Source organism: Dipodomys merriami, unplaced genomic scaffold, assembly GCF_024711535.1.
Source record: "Dipodomys merriami isolate MVZ:Mamm:240054 unplaced genomic scaffold, mDipMer1.0.p SCAF_151, whole genome shotgun sequence".
Taxonomy (NCBI): domain Eukaryota; kingdom Metazoa; phylum Chordata; class Mammalia; order Rodentia; family Heteromyidae; genus Dipodomys; species Dipodomys merriami.
Genome location: NW_027202838.1, coordinates 2,147,418 through 2,165,728, shown reverse-complemented (window position 1 = coordinate 2,165,728; position 18,311 = coordinate 2,147,418).

The following is an 18,311-nucleotide window of genomic DNA, read 5'->3' as shown; positions in this document are numbered from 1 at the left end:
AGCTAGGATTATAGGATTATGTATAGGTTTATAAGTGTGAGCCACCAGCACCCAGCTTTGTTTGTTTCGGGGTGGTTTTTCTGCAATTTTTTTTCTTGACTTCTTAGCAGGCGGAGGGGACATCACGCAGGTTGTATCGTGAAACGTGGAATGGATTCTGTCTAGCAAAAAGTCTCCTCCCACCCTGGACTTCCTCCTAGAGGTGTTCAGCAACTCCTCAGTAGCTGGTTTGGGGGGTAGGGGAGTTCACTGAGATCATCATTCATCCATGATGGCTGCTCTGCTCTCACAATGTTGCACGTCCCCCCAGAATTCACAAGCCAATGTAAGGAATTTTCCTTAGCGTCCCCCTGATTGCTGTACTTAAAGACACCCCAAGCTCCAGAGTCAAAGACAGACAGATGGACAACCCCACACCAACCTGTCCATACCAGATACACACACACACACACACACACACACATGCACACACATGCACACACACACACATGCACACACACATACACATTGCACCCAGGCAAAGTTGGCCTGGTAAGCACATGCATAAACACACACCAAGTCTTCACTTCCTCATCCAGGAACCAACGGCCATCTTGGCAGCATGGAAGATAACCTTTGTACATGCTCATGAATAAAAGGACTTCCTAAATGGTACCCAGCCCCTGATGATGGGGGGGAGGGGGAGAGGGACACTCACACCACCCTGCCACTACCTGGATTTGCAGGCCTGAGCCACTTCCTGTCAGAGTCACTGCCCTCCCTCCCACCCCCCCAGGCCCAGAGCTCCCTTTTCCCAGCAGCCTCTGGGGCCCAGCAGCCCGAGTCCCGCCCCTGACTCATGCTATTTCAGCTCTGTACAGAGGCCTGCGGTTTGTGCAAGTTGGGGCACAATCTGAGGCGGGGATGGGGTGATGTTTTTGGCGGGAGGGCAGAAGGGAGGAGGTCACGATCAGGTAAGGGGCCAGGGAGAGGTATGGTGTGCTGTGAACCGTGTGTCTGGGCAGATAACTGAACAGATCTTCTAAATCAGTCCTGATGGGAAGGTGGCTCAGTGGTAGAGCACTTGCCTTGCATGCATGAGGCCCTGGGTTCCATTCCTCAGCACCACATAAGCAGAAAAAGCCGGAAGTGGCGCTGTGGCTCAAGTGGTAGAGCGCTAGCCTTGAGCTGAAGAGCTGAGGGACAGCGCCCAGGCCCAGAGTTCAGGCCCCACTGGGCTTGAACTCAGCACCTGAGCATTTTTAACTCAAGGGTAGCACTCTGCTACTTAAGTCACAACTCCACGGTGCTTTTTGGAGTTGGTTTATTGGAGATAAGAGTCTCATGGACTTTGCTGCCCAGGCTGGTCTTGAACCATAGTCCTTAGATCTCAGCCTCCTGAGTAGCTAGGATTACAGGTGTGAGCCACCAGCATGCGACTGTCTTTCCATTCTGATGGCTGAGACAGCATAAGACTGCGTGCCAGAAATTTGGGGCTCTGGCCAAGCCCCCTCCCCCCAACAGGAATGTAGTATCAGGGTTAGCTCCCCAGATTTCAAAATTTGGGGACTTTCTGGCTGGATGACCTCAGATAAGGTCAGCCTAGTGAGCCACAGCACTTCTGTCTGATTCATGAGCCTGTTCATTGTCTCTTCTTTGTGTGTGTGTGTGTGTGTGTGTGTGTGTGTCTGTTATGGGACTTGAACTCAGGACCTGGACACCGTCCCTGAGCTTTTGTGCTCAAGGCTAGCACTCTTACCACTTGATCCACAGCACTACTTCCAGTTTTCTGACAGTTAGGTGGAGATAAAGAGTCTCAGAGACTGGGGCTGGCTTTGAACCACGATCCTCAGATCTCAGCCTCCTAAGTAGCTAGGCTTACAGGCGTGACCATTGGTACCCAGCCATTGTCTCTTCTTCTCGTGGAGCAGCGACCCACTTTTCCCAGTGGATGAGCAAGAGACTAGACTGCTACCTAACTTACTTGATGGTGTGTCTTTCAGTCTCAACCTCTTTCAGAAAAGGTATTGGATGCTAAATTCAGTGAATGATTGCAAATTTGCTTCACTCCAGGTTTAGTCTGAAGCCCAAGCATCTTGAGATTTAGAAGGTTTACCACCCAAGAGAGCAGAGAGAGGCAGCCCAAGTTCACTGGACTAGACAGTTCCCATCAAAGGACTTGGAAAGCCAGGCATTGGTGGCTCATGCCTATCATCCAACTACTCAGGAGGCTGAGGTCTGAGGATCAAGGTTAGAAGCCAGCAGGAAAAGTCCATGAGGCTCTTATCTCCACTTAACTACCAAAAAAAAAAAAAAAAGCCAGAAATAGATCTGTGGCTCAAAGTGGTACAGCTCTAGCCTTGAGTACAAAAGCTCAGGGACAGCACCCAGGTCCTAAGTTCAAGTCCCAGGACTGGCAAATAAAATAAAATAAAATAGAAACAGATGTGTCATGATTAGTTAGATACCATCAAATCTCTCCTGGAACTTTTCCTGTCTCCATATCCAGAGGTCTGTTGGAGAAAGAAAGCAAAAAGCCCGTGAGACTCTGATCTCCAATTAACCACCAGAAAACTGGAAGTGGTGCTGTGGCTCAAGTGGTAGAGCACTCACCTTGAACTGAAGAGCTGAGGGACAGTGTCCAGGCTCAGAGTTCAAGCCCCACAACCAACAAAAAGAAAAAGGGAAGAAAAGAAAAGAAGGAAGGAAGGAAGGAAAGATGGAAGGAAGGAAGGAAAGATGGAAGGAAGGAAGGAAAGAAGGAAGGAAGCAAAGAGGATCACATCTGTAGTCCTAGCTACTCAAGAGATTGAGATCTAGAGGCTTCCGGTTTGAAGTTAAAAAAGAAAAGTTTTTGAAACTCTATTTTCAAAATAACCAGCAAAAATCAGGGCTGGAGGTATGTCCCAAAGGGCAGAGGGCCCACCAAACCAGCTGAATATGAGGCTCAGAGCTCAAACGCTAGTTCTGAAAAAAATAAAAAGATAAAAAGAAGAAGGAAATAAAAGGGGAAAAAAGAGCAAATTGACTCATGTCCCTGAAAAGTCCAGGAATAACATGGCTTTAGGGAGACTGATGATGACACCATCTTTCTGTACCTTGGGGCTGTTTTTCTTTGATTGCTTTAAATTCACAGGGAAGTTTCCTGAAGCTCTAAGCCCAGCATCTCCCAATCATCGGTCCAGCAACCTAGACCATGAATTCTTTCTCCCAGTTAATATAAGCAAAGTCCCAAACACACACTGATTGGCTGGGATTGGGCCACCAGACCCACCCTCAAGCCAATCACAGTGGCTACAGAGAATCCAGTGCTGTGATTGGCAGAGTCAAGTCCCACATCCAACTTCTGAACATAGGTTGGATTAGCTGCTCCTGAATCACTGATTAAAGTCCAAGGAAATCAGGACAGACCAGAGAAGAGGGAATAAATGAATACAAAGCCAGCTTAAAAAGCTTTGCATTTTAAAAGTACTATATTCTACCCTCATGCCTGTCAAATAGAAAAAGCAATGATATAAAATCTACAGATCTGGGTTCTCACTGAGGCCACAAGATCATTTGGACAACTGGTCAACCCAAAGCTTATCCAGAAACAGAGCCCTCTGTGGAAAGAAGAGGAGGAAGGGACAGAGGGACAAATCCACTTGGTTGGAATGACCTAGAAGCCAGGGAAGGGCCCAGGACAAAGGAATGACAGAGACCTGACATTTCCCAGTGTTTACTTTGTGCCCCTCCCTGCCTTTCTCATTAATCTCTCAACAGCACTGTGGGAAAAAAAAAAAAATGCTGTTCATCCTATCATTTCGCAGACAGGTAGCTCAGGTTCAGAAAGGCTGAACAACTTTCTCAGGGTCACACAGCTACAAAGGGAGAAAAGCGAGGGCTTGAAGCCAAGCTGATTTTTTTAAAATGCTGAGGGTTGGGCATCAGTGGCTCACGCCTGTAATCCTAGCTACTCAGAAGGCTGAGATCTGAGGATCACGGTTCAAAACCAGCCCAGGCAGGAAAGTCTGTGAGACTCTTATCTCCAGTGAACCACCAGAAAACCCTAAATGGTGCTGTGGCTCAAGTGGTAGACCGCTCACATTGAGTTAAAGAGCTCAGAGTCAGTGCCCAGACCCAGAGTTCAGGCCCCACAACCAACCAAAAACAAAACCCCAAAATACTGAGCCTTGACATGGAAAAGATCCTCATCAGAGCTAGGGTCCCACTACCATCCAAAGCTGCAGAGAAACATTCGGCGTGCCATCCTAGCTACTCAGGAAAGCTGAGCTCTGAGAATCGAGGTTCAAAGCTAACCTGGAGCGGAAAAGCCTGTGAGATTGTTATTGCCAATTGACCAGCAAAAAGCTGGAAGGAAAGATGTGGTTCCAGTCGCTGAGCACTAGCTTTGAGTGAAAAAGCTCAGAGACAATGCCCAGGTCCTGAGTTCAAGCCCCAGTATTGGTACCTTCCTCTTGTTTCTCAAACACCTAGAATTAAGCACCCCTCTTGCTCTAATAGTACTAAGTATGACTTAGTATTTCCTACCAAGGGATCATCCACAAATTCCAAAAGGTCAACTAAGGAGAAAGCACTCAGCTTTTTGGACTTGTGCATCCCTCACTTCGCTGGCTGAAGAGACTGGGTTGGGGGAGGGGGGTGTCTCCCTGAGCCTCAGTTTCCCTCTCTGCTCCTACAGGCCTGGCCGATGTCTTTCCCCGCACCCCTCCCCTCTCCCAGGCCGCAGTGTCAGCTTTCTCGCCCTGAGGGGGAAGAGCCAGGGCAGGTTGCTACAGTTCTGGGCTCTCCACTTCACAGCGGGCATGGCTCCCAGCCCCGGGAGTCCAGGCTTGCCTAAGCCCAGCCAGGCCCAGCAAATCCCTGAGAACAAAAGGAAGAAGAGGACTTGCAGAAGGAGGGGTTTGGTGGCTTTAACCCCCTCAGCCCCGCCCCCCAGCCAGCAGGTGGCAGCCCTTTCCATGCATGTGTGACCTTGCCAGGCCTGGTTCTGGCCTGCCTTGGGCCCAGGAGGCCCGAAGGACTCCAAGACTGCCCAGCTCTCCACAAGGACATCTCCTGGGCTTTGTCCACGGAGTACCAGAGGTGTGTGCACATGCACACACACACACAAACACACACAGAGTTCAATAGATTTGCAGAACGGCTGAACTTATCTAGTGCTTCTTCTTGGCCATATTGCCTACCTGCAATACCTCTCTCCCTCCCTCCTTTCCACCTTCCTTCCCTCCCTTCCTTTTCTTCCTCCCTCTCTCCCTCCCTCCCTTCTTTCCTTCCTTCCTTCTTTTCTTCCTTCCTCCCTTTCTCCTTCCTTCCCTTCCTTCCTCCCTCCCTTCCTTCCTTCTTTCTTTTCTCTTTTTTCTTTTTGTCTCTTTCTCTTTCCTTTCTTCCTTTTTTCATCTTTTTTCTCCTTTCTTTTCTCTCCTCTCTCTTCTCTTTTCTTCTCTTTCATTTTCTTTTCCTTCCTTCCTTCCTTTCTCTCTTCTTTTTTCTTTTCTCTCCTTTCCTTCCTTTCCCTCTTCTTTTCTTCCTCTCTCTCTGCTCTTTTTCTCTCTTCCTCTCTTCCTCTTTCTTTCTCTTTCTCTCTTTTTCATTTTCTCCCTTCCATTCTCCCTCCCTCCCTCCCTTTCTTCCTTCCTTCCTTCCTTCCTTCCTTCCTTCCTTCCTTCCTCTCTCTCCCTCCCTTTCTCCCCCTTCCTTCCTTCCTTCCTTCCTTCCTTCCTTCCTTCCTTCCTTCCTTCCTTTCTCCTTCTCTCTCTCCCTCTCTTCCTCTTCCTTCCTTTCTGCCTTCCTTCCATTTTTCCTTCCTTCCTCTCTCTCCCCCCCACTCTCTCTCCCCCCCTCTCCCCCCCTCACTTTCTCTCCCTGTTTTTGTACCAGTCCTAGGGCTTGAACTCCATCCCTTCCAGCTTTTTGGTGGTTCATCGGAGGTAAGAATCTCCACAGACCATGGCTTCAAACCACGGTCCTCAGATCTCAGCCTCCTAAAGCTGCTAGGATGACAGGCGTGAGCCACCGTCGCCTGGCTAAGAATTCTTCCATACATTTCCATCTCCAAATTTGAGGCAAATTGTTGAGGCCTGTCCAGAAATTCTTCCCCCAGCCGAAATGACTAATTCTCTTCCGAGTGTGGGATCTAGCTCGCCCGGGCTATTAAACACTTAACTCGAGGCCGTGGTGGCCCCAGGGCTGGCTTTCTAGTTAGCCTTGCAACAGGGCCCAGCCTACATCCTTTGCCAGACTGGGCCGAGAGTACAGGGGATTCATCCCCTGCCCCAGAGGTGTCCTGGAATGGCTGCCTTCTTTTCTGGGAAGGGGGAGAGGGAGCGGGCACCCCTGGAGGAATTTTCTGACCAAGCAATGTCTTTTGCCTGCACCTGTCCATCCCATAGACAAAGTGATGGGCTCCTCAGCCAAGGGAAATTTGGATTTAATCCAGACCCCTCCTCCAGGTCCCCCTTCCCTGCAAGCACGGGCGAATCACAGGAAAGAGGCAGCAATGGGAAGTTGCGCTGGGGCTCAAAGTGGTAGAGACCTCGCCTCGAGCCAAAAAGCTCAGTCACAGCACCCAGGCCCTGAGTTCAAGCCCCACAACTGACAGGCGTGGGGTCGGGGGGAAGAAGCAGAAGCCATGGAGGGACTAGGGAGGGGGGGCCAGGATGGTATAGGCAGACAGGACACGGAGAACCACTTGGGGGGCTCAGGGTGACCCAGAGTGTCCAAGGGTAGGCCAGCAAAGATGTGTTGCTGGCTGGCTGGTTGAGTAGTCCTGTGGGAGCAGGTGGTTTGTTGTTGTGCAGGTACTAGGACTTGAACTCAGAGCCTGGGTGCTGTTCTTGAGGTTTGTTTAGCTTTTGTGTGTGTATGTGCTCAAGGCTGGTGCTCTACCACTTGAGCCATAACTCCACTAGCAGCTTTTCAGTGGTTCTTTGGAGATAAGAGTCTCACAGACTTTCCTGCCTGGGCTGGTTTTGAACTCGGATCCTCAAATCGCAGCCTCCTATATTGCTGGGGTTATTAGCCACCAGCACATGGCTAATAGTCTATATTATTATTATTATTTTGGCAGTCTTGGGGCTTGAACTCAGGGCCTGGGCACTGTCCCTGAACCTCTCTGTGCTCAAGGCTAGCACTCTACCACTTGAACCACAGTGCCACTTCCAGCCTTTTCTGTGTACGTGGTACCGAGGAATCGAACCCAGGGCTTCATGCATGCTAGGCAAGCACTCTACCACTGAGCCACCTTCCCAGCCCCTGTCTTATTTCTGGGCTGTGTTCTCCCCAGCATCCAGCATTGCTTTGAAGGCCCAGTGGAGTCTCCAGGAACCTTTAGAACCTCATGAAGCGTGTGGCCCAATGGTGAGATGGAATGTTTGTTTGCTTAATAGCTACTCATTTATCAAACAAGTGAATAAAGAGCCAAAAGAGAACCAGACTGTCCCAAAGTGACTCAATCCCTCCAGAGATTTTTTTTTTCCCCACTGAGCCGACCACAAACAAGACAAGAAAGAAGTAGCAGGTGAAGGTACCTCACACCTGTCATCCTAGCTACTCCGGAGGCTGAGATCTGAGGATCATGGTTCAAAATCAGTCCAGGGCAGGAGAATCGGGGAGGCTCTTATCTCCAATGAACCACTAAAGTAGCCAAAGTGGAAGTAGGGTTTAAGTAGTAGAGTGCTGGGGCTGGGAAGGTGGCTCAGTGGTGGAGCGCTTGCCTTGCATGCCTGAGGCCCTGGGTTTGATTCCTCAGCACCACCTAAGCAAAAAGAAAAAAGCCGGAAGTGGTGCTGTGGCTCAAGTGGTAGAGTGTAATCATAGCTATTCAGGAGGCTGAGATCTGAGGATCTCGGTTCAAAGCCAGCCTGGGCAGGAAAGTCTGTGAGACTTGTCTCCAATTAACCACAACACACACACACACACACACACACACACACACACACACACACGAAGTGGAGCTGTGGCTCAAAGTGACAGAGCATTAGCCTTGAGCAAAAAGAGCTCAGGTACAGTTCCTAGACCCTGAATTCAAGCCCCATAACCAACGAGAGAGAGAGAGAGAGAGAGAGAGAGAGAGAGAGAGAGGAAACTAAAGGAAAGGAAAGAAAGAAGAACAGAAAGGAAATGAAAGGGAAGAGGGAAAGAAAGGAAAGGAAAGAGAAAATAAATATATAGCCATGGGGGGGGGAGGAGCAGTTAGTGCTAAGGTCCTGGGGCAGGAACTTCAGAAGCAGGCAGCAGGGGGCCAGGCTGAAATAGGAGAGGAGGTGGGCAGGTTTATGCACTTTGAATTGTATTCCCTTGAAACAGTAGAGGTGGGGGGGGGGCGGCGAGGGAGAGAGGGCAAGTTCAGGGAAGCCTCTGGGCTGGCTGGAATGACCATCTGGGCTTGAGCCAGTCCTATGGGGCATGCCCTCTCTGCAGCTCCAAACATCCCCTGTGGGTACCGTGTGGGAACTGCACCCAGCACCCGCCGGGTTAGCTCAGTGACAACCGCTCTGGGCTCCAGCCAGCTGCTACAGCATGCCAAATTCCTGCACACTTACTTACCTAGGCCACAAGCCCTGGCTCAATTAAGTGAGCAAAGAGGGTAGTTAACCCAGAGCCGACGATCGGCGAGCTCATAATGACACTGAAGATCTACGCGAACGCAGCTCAGCCGGGTGGGTGGTTGTGTTGTTCTGTGTGGTTTTGCCACCCATCTACCTTGTTCCAGGCTCTGGAGACACCTGTTTGCTGAGCTTTTCTTTTCTTTTTGTTTTGGTTTTTTTTCCCTCTCTCTCTCTCTCTCTCTTTTACAAACTTGTCATGCGTGCCAGGTTTGTAAGCACTGGGATTGGAGCAGAACAAAGCCAAATCCCGATGCTCTTAGGCAAGCTGGCATGATTTCAAGTCAGAATAATCATCAGGCAGACCAATGACACCCATCCAGGTGGGCACAGACACCCTAACACAGATGCAGAGTCGGGCGCCGTGACTCACGCCTGGTGTCCCAGCTACCCAGGAGGCTGAGAACTGAGGATCGCGGTTGGAAGCCAGCTTGGGCAAGGTAAAGTCCGTGAGACCATGATCTCCCAGTGAGCCACGGAAAAGCTGGACGTGGAGCTGTGGCTCCAAGTGGTAAAGCATTAGCCTGGAGCTCCAAGAGGCTTAGGGACAGTGCCCAGGCCTTGAGTTCAAACCCCAGGAGACACACACACACACACACACACACACACACACACTCACCGCTGACACAGAGCTAGGAAGGGACTAGGGACATTTCCACAGAGATCTTAGAAATGGAGATGAAACAATCCTCTGTGGAAACAACCCCATGCCCTACAATAGATGATTTTGAGTCCAAAAATGCGTGGCATCTACACTCAATGGACTTTGACATAGTTAGTAGAAAGAATAAGGGTGTGTCACTGGCGGGGGGAAATGGATGGATCTCGAACAAATCACGGTAAGGGAGGTAAGCCCAGCTCAGCGAGACAAATGGCATGAGTTTTCTCTCCTAGGCAGAAGCTAGATCTAAAATACACCTGCTACATGATAAATAAGTCAGGATTCTAGGTATTCTCACTCAGTGAGAGCAAAAGAAGATACTCTTAGCAGGAGAAACACAAAGATGCCAAGCCTACGTGCCGCTGATCATATGAAATATTATTTAATGCAATCAACGCCAAAAAATGAACATAAGAGATCTTCTCTCTCTCTCTCTCTCTCTCTCTCTCTCTCTCTCTCTCTCTCTCTCTCTCTCTCTCTCTCTCTCTTTCTCTCTTGCTGTTTTTGTTTTCTTCAGTGTTCAGTATGTTCTTTTATCTGTTTTGGGGGAAGAGGGAGGAGACACAGAAATGGAGGAGAATAAATACAGCAGTGACTCTCTCCAGACGCTATGTGGAAAATGAACTCTACTACTTGCGGGTGGGGATGGGAGGGAAAAACTGGGAGAGAGCCAGGGAAGGGGTGATATTGTTCAAAAAGTAATTTATTCTTTACCTAACTTAGGTCACTGTAACCCCCTCTGTGTATTATACTAACAAATTTTTTTTGGTCGGTCATGGGGCTTGAACTCTGGGCCTGGGCGCTGTCCCTCAGCTCTTCAGCTCAAGGCGAGCGCTCTACCACTTGAGCCACAGTGCCACTTCTGGTTTTCTGGTGGTTCATTGGAGATAAGAGTCTCCTGGACTTTCCTGCCTGGGCTGGCTTTGAACTGTGATCCTCAGATCTCAGCCTCCTGAGTAGCTAGGATGACAGGCGTGAGCCACTGGAACCCGGCTTCTACTAACAATTTTTTTTTTAATAGGAAAATATAAAAATGGAAGCGAGAGAGCAGGCCATGCAAATCCACGGGACCCATTCTAGGCCCTGGGAATGGCATATGCAAAGGCTTAAGAGTGGGCTGGGAATGTGGCTTAGTGGTAGAGTACTTGCCTAGCATGCATGAAGCCCTGGGTTCGATTCCTCAGTACCACATACACAGAAAAAGCTGAAGTGGCACTGTGGCTCAAGTGGTAGAGTGCTAGTCTTGAGCAAAAAGAAGCTCAAGGACAGTGCCCAGGCCCTGAGTTCAAACCCCAGGACTGGCAAAAAGAGGAACAAAAACAAAAAACTAACAGCCAGGTGCTGGTGGCTCAATCCTGTAATCCTAGCTACTCAGGAGGCTGAGATCCGAGGATCACGGTTCAAAGCCAGCTCGGGCAGGAAAATCTGTGTGACTCTGATCTCCAATGAACCACCAGAAAACTAGAAATAGAGCTGTGGTTCAAGGTCTATAGTGTTAACCTTGCGTGAAAAAGCTAAGGGAAAATACCCTGTGTTCAAACCATAGTTCTGGCGGCTCATGCCTGTCATCCTAGCTACTCAGGAGGCTGAGATCTGAGGATCATGGTTTGAAGCCAGCCCAAGGAGGAAAATCTGTGTCTCGTATTTCCAGTGAACCATCCCCAAACTGGAACTGGCGCTGTGGCTCAAAGTGGTAGAGCGCTCGCCTTGAGTGATCTTAAGAGCTCAGGGATAGCACCCAGGCCTTGAGTTCAAGGCCCAAGACCAAAAACAACAAAAACGAAAACGGGTTTGGCTGACATGTGAGTGGGAGGCGGGGCTTCTGGCAGGGCTAGGAACAGATGGGTTCTGAGGATAGCAACATGACACCCGCATCTGGCCCATCTAGTCCAACTTTCCGTGGAAAAAGGAGGCATGCCAGCAGGCAAGACCCATGGCCAAAGGTTTGCCTGACTTGTCCGGGAGAAGGTAGGGGTGTTTGGGGGAGCAGTTGAGTTCTAAGCCGGGCGCCGATGCTCATGCCTGTAATCCCAGCTACTCAGGAAGCTGAGATCTGAGGATCATAGTTCAAAGCCAGCCCAGCTAGGAAAGGCAGTGAGACTCTGGTCTCCCCAGAACCACCAAAAAGCTGGAAGGGTCGCTGTGGTTCCAAGTGGTACAGTGCCAGCGTTGAGTAGATAATTTAAGGGACAGTGCTCAAGACCTGAATTCAAGTCCCGGTACTGGCATAAAAAAGAAAGCAAAAAGCACAAACAAACAAACAAGCGTTTGCCACATCTGCACATCGGGCTCTGTGGCTGGTTCATTGGAGATAAACGTCTCACGGATTTGTCTACCGGGGCTGGTTTTGAACCCCGATCCTCAGATCTCAGCCTGCTGGGTATTAGATTGTTGTATCTACTATAACACTTGAACTACCACCAGCCCCAGCCCTTTTTGCTTTAGCCATTTTTTCGATAGGGGCCTGGGCCTCCTCCCTCTCCCAGGGCCCGCCTTAACATCCTAGCTCTGTCTCCTACATTGGGATGACAGGCATGATCCATCATACTCAGCCATTCGTTGAGATGGGGTCTCTCTCTAGCTTTTTTTTTAAAGCCAGATTGGGCTCAAAGCATAATCCTGCCAATCCCCATCGAGAGTAGCTGGAATTACAGGCGTGAGCTGCTAGGCCTGGACTAACCCAGCATTCGGAGCCCAATCTGAGCTTTTGGAGACTTCACGGCTCTCTACGCTTGGTCCTTCGGTCCACACGGAGGGGAGAATGGCTTGAACGAACCTCGTGGCCAGAATCTAGTTTTCCCAGTCCAAATCCACAAGGACATTATTTGCTCCACTAACTGGGGTTGTTGATTATACGGAGCTGCGCGAGACCCACGCTGAGCCCCTAGATAAGAGTTCCAGTCCCTGTTGCTGTCTAACCACTCAGCGTACACCTGTAAAACTTCCCACCCCTGAGGCGGCTCACACTTGGGCTGTCCGGGGTTGTGTGTCTTCCAGACACACAGCCCTCTCCTCTCCCCCTACGTGTGGGGCCTGCTGCCATTTTGAAGAGCTCCTCAGGGTGACAGGTTCAGAGCCAGCCTCGAACTTTTACCTGGCATGAAGCCATTTTTGAAATGGGATCATGAGAAGAAGCCCCCAACCATGGGAAGGTCTAGAGACAGCTTGTGCAAAGGTCCTGGGGCTGTAAGGAACCAGCCAGGCCACTGGTGGAGGTGCTTGTGTGGAGCTCAAAAACAATTTCCATGTGTTTGACCCTGGCCTGGGGTGGTGGTAGGATGTAAGGTTGGGCAGGAATGTGGCTCACAAAGAGCTTGAGGGGATTTTGAATGTGACAGAGTCATTCATGGCCTTTTTGAACTCTCAAATGGTTGTGCCAGACGTTTGGCTTTGTAGTTGAGCGCCCCCTGGAGTTGTACAGAGGTGTAGCAGTCTTGATTGTCCTCCCTAAACCCCCATGTAGCTTCAGCTCTGAATGCTTGTGTGTGTGTGTGTGCGTGTGTGTACCAGGACTTGAACTCAGGGCCTTGTATTCTCACTTACTTTTTTCACTCAGGGCTAGCGCTCTACCACTTGAACAGCTCCACTTCCGGCTTTTTTTGTCCTGCTGGTCCATTGATGATAAGAGTCTCACAGATCCATCTACCGGGGCTGACTTCACGATCTTCTGGAATCTCAGCTTCGTGAGTGGTTGGGATTACAGGCGTGAGCCACCAGCACCTACACCAGGCTTTGAGAACTTTAGAGTGAAAAGATTTTCCTCCAGGGGCTCCCATGTGGTGGTTCCTAAGTCAGATTTGAGAAACCTGGGGTTGGGAGTGTGGCTCAGTCAGCAGAGCACTCAGCAATGGGTGAAAGTACTAGGTCAGGTACAGAGTTCGAGTCCTGGTCCTGGACTTAAAAGAGAGAAAGAGAGACAGAGGCCAGGCACCAGTGGCTCACGCCTGTCATCCTAGCTACTCAGGAGGCTGAGATCTGAGGATCGTGGTTCAAAGCCAGCCCAGGCAGGAAAGTCCAGGAGAGTATAATCTCCAATAAACCACCAGAAAACCGGAAGTGGCGCTGTGGCTCAAGTGGTAGAGCGCTCGCCTTGAGCTGAAGAGCTGAGGGACAGCGCCCAGGCCCAGAGTTCAAGCCCCACAACCGACATAAAGAAAAAAAAGAAGCAGAGGGAGCTGGGGCCACTCTGGGGTGTCAAGCCCAGCTCCCCAGCCACGCTGGCTTCTCCCAGGCTCTTTTATCTGAGACGCCTCAGCCAGGGCAGACAGATTCTCAGGCCTGTAAGCACAGAGCAAGCAAAACTCCGCCATCTCCTGCCCCTTGCAAAGGACTCTGGGGAAGATGAAGCGATTGGGGTTCGGGGGGGGGGGGGGGACGAGGAATTCAGGGCCTCTCAGATTTCTTGGCAGGAGGAGAGGAAACATGCTGAGACTCTTCTTTAGAACAAATGAGCCTGATTCCTTCCAGGGGGAGGATTATGTGAGATGTTATCTCAGGAGACCCGGTAGGCCTGGAAGGAGGAAGGCAGCCATTGTTCAATCAAGACCCACGAGGAAAGCCCTGGGCAGCCCTCTTGCACAACTGATCGCAAGAACAGAGAGGCTCCACACAGTGGGCCAGGCACCGGTGCTCACGCCTGTAATCCTAGCTCCTAAGGGAGGCTGAGATCTGAGGATCACAGTTCCAAGCCAGCCCAGGCAGGAAAGTCTATAAGACTCTTATCTCCAATGAACCACCAGGAAACCGGAAGTGGCGCTGTGGCTCAAGTGGTAGAGCACTAGCCATGAGCTGAAGAGCTGATGAACAGTGCCCAGGCCCAGAGTTCAAGCCTCACGACTGACAAAAAAGAAAAAGAAAAAGAAAGAAAGAAGAAAGGAAAGAAGGTAATAAGCACCTATAGTAGTGTATGATCTCATTGACTAAACAGAGAGTTTTGTGGTTAAATGATTTACATTACAGTATGATAACCACTATATTTTCAAACATCTATATAAGGCCTTTAAGCTGTTTTTGTTTATTTCATTTTACAGCCATTTGTATAGTTGAGGTGAGTTTATTTTTGGGGAGGGGGTTGTTAGGGTTTTTTGTAGTTGTTATTTTGTTTTGTTTTGTTTTTTGTTTTTTATTGTTTTGGCCGGTCATGGGGCCTGAACTCTGGGCCTGGGCGCTGTCCCTCAGCTCTTCAGCTCAAGGCGAGCGCTCTACCACTTGAGCCACAGTGCCACTTCTGGTTTCCTAGCGGTTTATTGGAGATCAGAGTCTCACAGACTTTCCTGCCCAGGCTGGCTTTGAACCGTGATCCTCAGATCTCAGCCTCTAGAGTAGCTAGGATGACAGGCGTGAGCCACCAGCACTGTTGTTTTTTGTTTTAAACCAGGTCTGTTATTTTCATTGCCACAAGAAAACTGCTCAGAGATGAATTTACCAAGCTGGGTTGTGGAATCTTCTAGTTCTTGTTTGGGATCCAGGCCTGAGCTGAGGCTACTGGCTGAGACCCACAGCCATGCTCAGGGTCTTCAGCATCTGCCTGTCATCTGTCCGTCCTATAGTTAAGAACTGAGGGGTTTGTAAGGTTTCTCTGTCTCTTGAATTCCTTTTCTGACTGATGCCGGTGGCTCATGCCTGTCATCCCAGCTACTCAGGTGGCTGAGACTTGAGGATCAAGGTTCAAAGCCAGCCCAGGGCAGACAAATCTACGAGACTCTTATCTCCAACAAACCAGCACAAAAGCCCAACATGGAGGTGTAACTCAAGTGGTAAAGCACCAGCCTTGGTGGGGGAGGGGGGGGCATAAAGCAAGAGTACAAGGTCCTGAGTTCAAGCCTCAGTACTAAAAAAGGGGTGGAGGAGCCAATATTGAGCACATCACAAATCTGAGACTCAGTTTCTCCGTATGTATAACCAACCTTGTGTCCCTGAGAACTCTCAGGACTGAGACCGCCTGGCCTAGGAGGCCCAATTCCTTATGTCAGGCTGTCCTCTGCTGGTCAGTGCAGGTAGTGCGCCATAAACTTCCACTAAAGAGATTCAGCCGTGCCTTCAGCGCCCCCTGGCGTTCCCTTGGGTTTGTGCGTGTGAGGGTATTTAGCAGCAGTGGCTGGAGAAACTCGAAATCCTGCACACACCGAATTGTCTGGTTGTCAAACTGACCAATGATCCGAGATTTGTCTGTAATTTTTCCTTTACAAGGGCTAGAGTCGTAGCACAGTGGTAGAGCACCAGCCTAGCAAGCATTTGGCTTGGAGTTCAAATTCTAGCACCATGATTTTTTTTTTTTTTTGGTCAGTGTGGGGCTTGAACTCAGGGCCTGGGTGCTGTTCCTGAGCCTCTTTGTGCTCCAGGTTAATGCTCTACCCATTGAACCACAGCTCCACTTCTGGATTTTGAGCGGTTAAGTGGAGATAAGAGTCTCTCGGGGACTTTTCTGCTCGTGCTGGCTTTGAACCATGATCCTCAGATCTCAGCCTCCTGAGTAGTTAGGATTATATGCGTGAGCCAACAGTGCCTGGTGCATCACAAACCTTTTTAAATTAAATTTAAAGAAATGAATTTCCTTTTACAAACATTAACCAACTTGTTTGGGCTCTTTCTTCTTTTTTTCCCCCCCATTCTTTTCTCTCTTTTTGTTGTTGCTTTATTTCGCACTATATGATATACTGCATTATAATGACGCCCTGCCCAGAATTTTACAAAGAATTATTCACCATCTCAAAGTCCTGCCATCAGTTGGACAGTAGTGGCTCGCGCCTGTAACCCTAGCTACTCGGAAGGCTTAGATCTGAAGATCAAGTTTTTGAAACCAGGCCAGAAAGTCTGTGAGACTCTAATCTGTGTGGCTCAAGTGGTTGAACACTAGCCTTGAGCTGAAGCAAAAAGCTCAGGACCCAGGCCCTGAGTCTAAGCCCCAGGCCTGGCATGCGCACGCGCACACGCACACACACACACACACACACACACACACACACACACAGAAAGCTGTCCTGTGTAAACCGCCTGTGTCTGGACTGGAAGGTAGTGTTGCCAATCAAGCAAAGAAAAAAGTATAAACATTTGAATTTCAGATATTCCACGAATCACATTGTACAAGAAGTATCCCCTGAAACTTTGCATCAGATATATTTACATTTAAGGGTCCAATTCATATGTTCGAATAATGTTTTCTATAATGTTTATGTATAAATTTAATTATCCAATGTATATATTCTTTGTTTGAAATCCCAATTAATTGGGAGTCATCTTCCACTCCTCTGAGCCTCAGTTTACCCTCTGATGAACGATGGAGCTGAACTACAACTGTCTCTGGCTCCCATAATTCCCCCATAACCTTTCTCCCTGGTTCCACCAGGGGGCACTCTGACTCCTCTCATTGCCTCCCATGACCGGGGAAGATAATTTGGTCCTGCTGGCTCTGGGGAGTCATCTGGAGATCAGGTTGTAGATGTGGAAGGTTCCAGAAGCTCCCATCCTTAGGACAGTCTACCTAACAGGACAGATTTCCGGGGTCTGTGAAGATAGGATTATCTCAGCTGGGAATAATCTCCACAGTTAGTCTATGGAATCACAGAAGGAGAGAATGAATGAATTTGTGAATGAATGAATGAATGAATCCTTTGAGGGGAAAGAGCTTGTCAAAATTCACCAAACAGCCCTAAACATAAAAGTACAATCCATCAATCCACAGAAAATGGCCCAGGCTTATCATCTTAGCTACTTAGGACGCTAAGATCAGAGGATCATGGTTCAAAGCCAGCCTGGGCAAGAAAATCCGTGAGCCTCTTATCTCCAATGAATCAGCAAAAGAGTCACCCCTACCCCTCACCCCAACCCTAGAAATAAAACTGGGGTCCAGAGGGTGCCCAGAAGGACAAAGGAAGAGAAAGTTCTGGAGAGACAGCCACATCTTCCACCTTGGAAATGATTTGGGGAGTTATGAATCTGGTGTTCTGAATGTCTCCTTAGATTCAGTCTGCTAATCCCAGAGAAAGACACTGAGATTTCTTCCCATCGAGTCTATGGAAGTACCTTAGAGATATGCCTTGTAATCCCCTAGGCCTCTGGTACCTTTTATTGTGCCAGTCCTGAGGCTTGAACTCAGGGCCTGGGTTAGTGCTTTTCCCCTACAGCTCCACTTCTGGCTTTTTTGGAAGGTGGGGAGGGGTGATAGGGGATGGTTTATGGAGTTAAGAGTCTCACAGACTTTCTTGCCTGGGCTGGCTTTGAACCGTGATCCTCAGATTTCAGCCTCCTGAGTAGCTAGGATTGCAGGCGTGAGCCACCGGTGCCTGGCTTTAGGCCTTTGCTTTTTAATCCAGTCGAGTTAATAACGAAAACTGACCACCAACTGCAGAACAAGACTCGCATTGTTTTTTGCTTTGTTTTGCTGGTGCTGGGGCTTGAACTCAGGGCCTGGACACTCTCTGAGCAATTTTTGTTCAAGGCTAGTGCTCTACCACTTTGAATCAAAGCTCCACTTCAGGTTTTTGAGTGGTTCATGGTAAATAAGAGTCCCACAGACTTTTCTGCCTGGGCTAGCTTTGAACTGCAATCCTAAGATCTCAGCCTCCTGAATAGTTAAGGTAACTAGTTGTACAAAGAAATTCCCATTCTACAGAACAGTATATGAATACAAGGTGTCTGGTACCATTGTCTCCCATCGCTCCTAACCCCTCCCTTCTCTCATTTTTCTTCTTCTTTTTGTTAATTCAGATTAGGTGATCACATAAATTTCCCATATTTCACAGTATTGTGGGATAGTGATACTTAGTTCAAGTACCAAACACATTTGAACCTTCACAAGGCAAATTGTCATTATCATGGTCTATAAAGTTTGTGAACTCCATGAGCTTTGACAATACAATGACCTCTTCCACACCAGGTGATACATTTCTTTCCTTTTGCTTAGTATAAGCTGTTCCCTCTTTCCCTCCTATTCCTCCCTTCCCTTCTGAGTTGCTTAGTTCATTTTCATCAATGTCCAGTGCAGCTGATGGACCCTCTGTTGTATGTTTTCCCGTTTCCTCTGATTCTGTGTCTTTCTCTGAGCTTTCTTTTTAAAAAGCATTTAT